The following is a 6,286-nucleotide window of genomic DNA, read 5'->3' as shown; positions in this document are numbered from 1 at the left end:
GAAGGAGATATCATCTAGGTTAATGTGGGTAAGGGTTAGGTTGGGTAGGGAATGTTGGGCGTTTGTCAGTGGGTATGGGCCAGGTAGTGGGAAAATTGAAAAAGAGTGGAATGAGTTCTGGAATGAATTAACTAGGTGTGTAGAAGGACTGGGTAGAAGGAATTATGTAGTTGTCATCGGTGACTTAAATGCTAGAGTGGGCGCTGGAGAGGTAGAAGGTGTCATTGGGAAGTATGGCATACCAGGTGAAAATGAGAGTGGTGAGAGATTGGTAGATATGTGTGTTGAACAAGAGATGTTAATAAGTGCTAGCTTTTTCAAAAAGAAAGATAAAAACTAGTATACATGGGTAAGAGTGGAAAATGGAAGAGTAAAAGAAAGGGCATTAATGGATTATGTGTTGATAACTAAAAGAATGTTTGGAAGATTGAAAGACGTGCACGTGTTTAGGGGTGTGGCTAACGGTATGTCTGATAATTTTTTGGTGAAAGGAAAATTAGTTGTAGCAAAAGAGTGGGGGAATAGAGTAGGTGGATGTAAAAGGAGCTAGTGAGGGTTGAAGAGCTAATAAAACCGAGGGTAAGAAATAAATATCAGGAAAGGTTGAAAATGGCCTATGATGAAGTAAGAGTAAGAGAAACTGGTAATTTAGAGGAGTGGAAGTTAGTAAAAGAAAATTTTGTTGGGATTGCAAGTGATGTGTGTGGCAAGAAGGTTGTTGGAGGCAGCATGAGGAAGGGCAGTGAATGGTGGAATGAAGGAGCGAAGGTAAAAGTGGAAGAGAAAAAGAGGGCTTTTGAAGAATGGCTGCAGAATAATAGTATAGAGAAGTATGAAAAATATAGAGAAAAAATGTGGAAGTAAAGCGCAAGGTACGTGAGGCAAAGAGGGCAGCTGACCTGAGGTGGGGTCAGGGATTGGGTCATTCATATGAAGAGAATAAGAAGAAGTTTTGGAAAGAAGTGAAGAGAGTAAGGAAGGCTGGCTCGAGAATTGAAGAGACAGTGAAAGATGGAAATGGAAGGTTGTTAAAAGGAGAGGAGGCAAGGAAAAGGTGGCCGGAATATTTTGAAAGTTTGCTGAATGTTGAGGATAATAGGGAGGCAGATATAATTGCTGTTGCAGGTGTTGAGGTGCCGGTGATGGGAGATGAGAATGAAAGAGAGATTACAATAGAGGGAGTGAGGAGAGCACTAGATGAAACGAGAGTAGGAAAAGCATCTGGTATGGATGGTGTGAAAGCTGAGATGTTGAAGGAAAGGGGTGTGACTGTACTTGAATGGTTGGTGAGATTGTTTAATATGTGTTTTGTGTTGTCAATGGTACCAGTAGACTGGTTTTGTGCATGTATTGTACCACTATATAAGGGTAAGGGAGATGTGCATAAGTGATGTAATTCAAGAGTTATTAGTTTGTTGAGTGTAGTTGGAAAAGTGTATGGTAGAGTAATGATTAAGAAGATTAAGGATAAAACTGAAAATGCAATCTTAGAAGTACAGGGTGGTTTTAGAAGAGGTAGGGGTTGTATGAATCAGATTTTTACAGTTAGGCAGATATGCGAGAAATATTTAGCAAAAGGAGGTGTATGTTGCGTTTATGGATCTGGAGAAAGCGTATGATAGAGTTGATAGGGAAGCAATGTGGAATGTGATGAGGTTACATGGAGTTGGTGGAAGGTTGTTGCAAGCAGTGAAAAGTTTCTACAAAGGTAGTAAAGCATGTGTTAGATTAGGAAATGAAGTGAGTTATTGTTTTCCGGTGAGGGTGGGGCTGAGACAGGGATGTGTGATGTCACAATGGTTGTTTAACTTGTATGTTGATGGAGTGGTGAGAGAGGTGAATGCTTGAGTGCTTGGACGAGGATTAAAACTGGTACACGAGAATGACCATGAATGGGAAGTAAATCAGTTGTTGTTTGCGGATGATACTGTACTTGTTGCAGACACAGATGAGAAGCTTGGCCGACTAGTGACAGAATTTGGAAGGGTGTGTGAGAGAAGAAAGTTGAGAGTTAATGTGGGTAAGAGTAAGGTTATGAGATGTACAAGAATGGAAGGTGGTGCAAGATTGAATATCATGTTGAATGGAGAGTTAATTGAGGAGGTGGATCAGTTTAAGTACTTGGGGTCTGTTGTTGCAGCAAATGGTGGAGTGGAAGCAGATGTACGTCAGAGAGTGAATGAAGGTTGCAAAGTGTTGGGGGCAGTTAAGGGAGTAGTAAAAAATAGAGGGTTGGGCATGAATGTAAAAAGAGTTCCATATGAGAAAGTGATTGTACCAACTGTGATGTATGGATCGGAGTTGTGGGGAATGAAAGTGATGGAGAGACAGAAATTGAATGTGTTTGAGATAAAGTGTCTAAGGAGCATGGTTAGTGTATCTCGAGTAGAGAGAGTTAGGAACGAAGTGGTGAGGGTGATAACGGGTGTAAGAAATGAATTAGCAGCTAGAGTGGATATGAATGTGTTGAGGTGGTTTGGCCATGTTGAGAGAATGGAAAATGGCTCTCTGCTAAAGAAGGTGATGAATGCAAAAGTTGATGGGAGAAGTAAGAGAGGAATGCCAAGGTTTGGGTGGATGTATGGAGTGAAAAAAGCTCTGGGTGATAGGAGGATAGATGTGAGAGAGGCAAGAGAGCGTGCTAGAAATAGGAATGAATGGCGAGCGATTGTGACGCAGTTCCGGTAGACCCTGCTGCTTCCTCCAGTGCCTTAGATGATCGAGGAGGTGGCAGCGGTAGGGGATTCGGCATTATGAAGCTTCATCCGTGGTGGATAACGGGGGAGGGTGGGCTGTGGCACCCTAGCAATACCAGCTGAACTCGGTTGAGTCCCTTGTCAGGCTGGAAGGAACGTAGAGAGTAGAGGTCCCCTTTTTGTTTTGTTTCATTTGTTGATGTCGGCTACCCCCCAAAAATTGGGGGAAGTGCCTTGGTGTATGTATGTATGTGTATATATATATATATATATATAACTATATATCGGTAAATATATATATATATATATATATACATTATATATATATATATATATATGCATATATATATATATATATATGTATATACGTATATATATATATATATATATGTATATATATATATATATATATATTTATATATATATATATATATATATAATATTTATATATATATAATTATATATGTATATATATATATATATATATATATATATATATATATATATATATATATATATATATATATATATATATATATATATATATATATATATATTATATATATATATATATATATATATATATAATTATATATATATATATATATATATATATATTATATATATATATATATAATATATATATATATATATATATATATATATATATATAATATATATATTATATATATAATTATATATATATATATATATATTATAATATATATATATATATATATATATATATATAAATAAATATATATATATATATATATATATATATATATATATATATATATATATATATATATATATATATATATATATTACATGATCTTAAGAAGTCTAGAAATATGTCACTTGTAAGTGTTCATGCCATGTGTCTGTTGCTTGTGCGAATCAAGCCTGGGCATTTCACGAACTTGACTCGAACACTGCTCTAGCTACATAGCATTTCTCATAATATATGCCAACAAGTTGCGCCATTATCTTTCAATACATACCAATAGGGCCAATTATTGGCTGCGCATTTTATAGTGCATGAACATGAGAGGAAACAAGGCTTCATGCCAACTACCACTGACTGAAATGGCCTGCCTTGCCATGACTCATTGCGTGGTATTGCTGTAACAAAAATCGTTCATTTGTCTGTGTAGCATTATTTCTACCTATTCATCATAAAATTATGTAAAAAAGGTATTTGAACTCCTGAACTTCACTCAAAATGTCTGCAAAAATGCTCTATAACTAGAGCTTGAAAATTTAATCATTATAGTAATTCATACAAAAAGGGAAAAACAAAAGACCTAAAAAAATTACCTCCCAACATATTTATTCATAGAAAAAGAAAAAATATTATTTACAAGGATCATATTTTGTCGAATAGAAAGACAGCTAGCTTTTGATAAACCAAGAGAGCAAATGGGCTTTATAAGTTGGTATTCAACACTCAACCATATCCATTTAATTAACTAACTAATGGAAAAATAAGCGGATTATGGCAGACCACTATATATATGGCTTATATAGACTATAAGAAAGCTTTAGAGTCTGTCAAAACGTCAGCAGTAATAACGTATTTTGAGCGAAGCAAAAAATCTATTTTTGTGTGAGATAGCCATGACGTCCGGATGGAAGGTTCCTTCAGTAGCTTCCTAAGGGTATATATGACTACAGTAGATATTCCCAAAGAATTAAATAAAGTTTTCACAAAATTCTAACTTCTGGCGCGAGTAACCATAAGGTTTCCCTTTAGGATATCGTATAATAACAGGGGACGTATGCTTGACATGCCACATAGCTATCTGCACCCCACATAGCGTTTACGCTTCGAGCGGAAAGTGTGGCAAGTATGGGAGGAGCCGTTACAAAACTCTCCTCCTTCGTTACTGTTACGGTACTCGGCGACATCACATCCGGCCGCCATGTTGGATTGATGCCGCCAGGGCGCGTTTTCCTCATTTTTTCCGGCGTATATGCCAGCCTCCATGATACAATAAGATAGGGAGGGGCCTGACAGGCCCGAATAGAGAACCAGGGCGGGTTCATCAGGACGTCATGGCTATCTCACCCAAAAATAGATTTTTCGCTTCACTCAAAATCCGTTTTTTGGTCTCAAGCCATGACATCCTGATGGAAGTGTACCAGAGAATTAATGTATCGTGGATTTTTTCCCTTTGTAGTGCCTTCGACTTCTAAACAATATTCCTTTAATCTGATGACCGTACGGACCGTGACATCTCCGTTACAGGTCACTACAGATAAGCATATACCATGTTATGGCTTCCTGCCCCCCTGGCAGGGAAGTCCTATTTAGATGTAAGGAACATCTTGAAGTTTACTTGATGAAGAAACTCACCTTTAGTCGAAGATCTTGCCGGTCTCGTGGACAGATCAGGGAAGTTAAGTAATTGTGTTGGAGCAATTTAACTTTTTTCTAGGTGAGTATGCATCAAGTAGAAGCAATATTATAACATAGATTAAATGATCAAATAATAAGGATAATAAAATTCTCTAACATTATTTTATTTCATATGTTGGGGCGAAATGAGACGCATATGGTAACGAAAAATTCTATTTTATTCAATAAAATTTTAGAATTAATATGAAATAGGTAAATTTCAATAAAATGCAGTTAACAAACAGACTAAAGACAACAGAAGACGTGGGTGTGGAATCTGAAAAGGAAGAACTTGCCATTACACACATAAGTTACAAGGGAACTATAAAGTCTTTTAGAAGGTCTTATATACACTTCATGTCCGAAAACATGTGGCACACGTGTTCTTGTCTATGTTACTTCACCTTTGTAGAAGAACAGTTCTTAATGTCACTAGGTGGCACTTAAAATCACTATGTTTCGCACTAGGGTCAACTCAGGCACCCGTTGAGTTAGAGTCCCGAATAACTCACTGTTCTGCGCAGCATTAAACAGCAGGCTTTAACTCACTACCTGCTGCTACCACATAACTCGTGCACCTACTTCGCATAGTGTTTGAAAAACACTCTTGAAGATTTCCAGCCTGAGAAAGATCGAAGACTTTCAAAATCCATTGCTTGGAAAAAGTTTAGGGAAGAGGCAACTTTCCTGGGATCATGACCTGCGGGTGTACTGTCAGGATCCGCTCTGCGAATAAACTAGGTGTTCTTCGCCCTTAATTGTTTGAGTGATGAATCAGATCCCGATATTTCTCCTTTAAAAAGCTGTCCTCCGCCAAAGTCTGAAGTTCTTCGAAGATAGACCTTTAGACTCTCCACTGGGCATAGAGAGACATCTTCCTTCAGAGGGCAGATTCTCCTGGGGCCCCACCTTTTGGTGGAAAGCTCATTCTTGGCTAGAAACGTCGGGTCAGGGAAGAGGGTAAATTCACCTGTCTCGGCAAACTGTATCTGACCCTCTTCTCTAGATAAGGCCACTATTTCACCGACTCGGGCTCCCGAGACGAGAGCAAAAAGGAAAATCACTTTTTGAGTCAAGTCTTTCAGAGGGCAAGACTCATTGTCCAGACTAGAGGCAACATGGAGCACCTTATCAAGAGACCAGGAGATGGGTCTCGGTGGGGGTTCAGGACGGAGTCTAGCACATGCCT

Source organism: Palaemon carinicauda, chromosome 1 (assembly GCF_036898095.1).
Source record: "Palaemon carinicauda isolate YSFRI2023 chromosome 1, ASM3689809v2, whole genome shotgun sequence".
Taxonomy (NCBI): Eukaryota; Metazoa; Arthropoda; class Malacostraca; order Decapoda; family Palaemonidae; genus Palaemon; species Palaemon carinicauda.
This window is presented reverse-complemented; position numbering follows the sequence as displayed.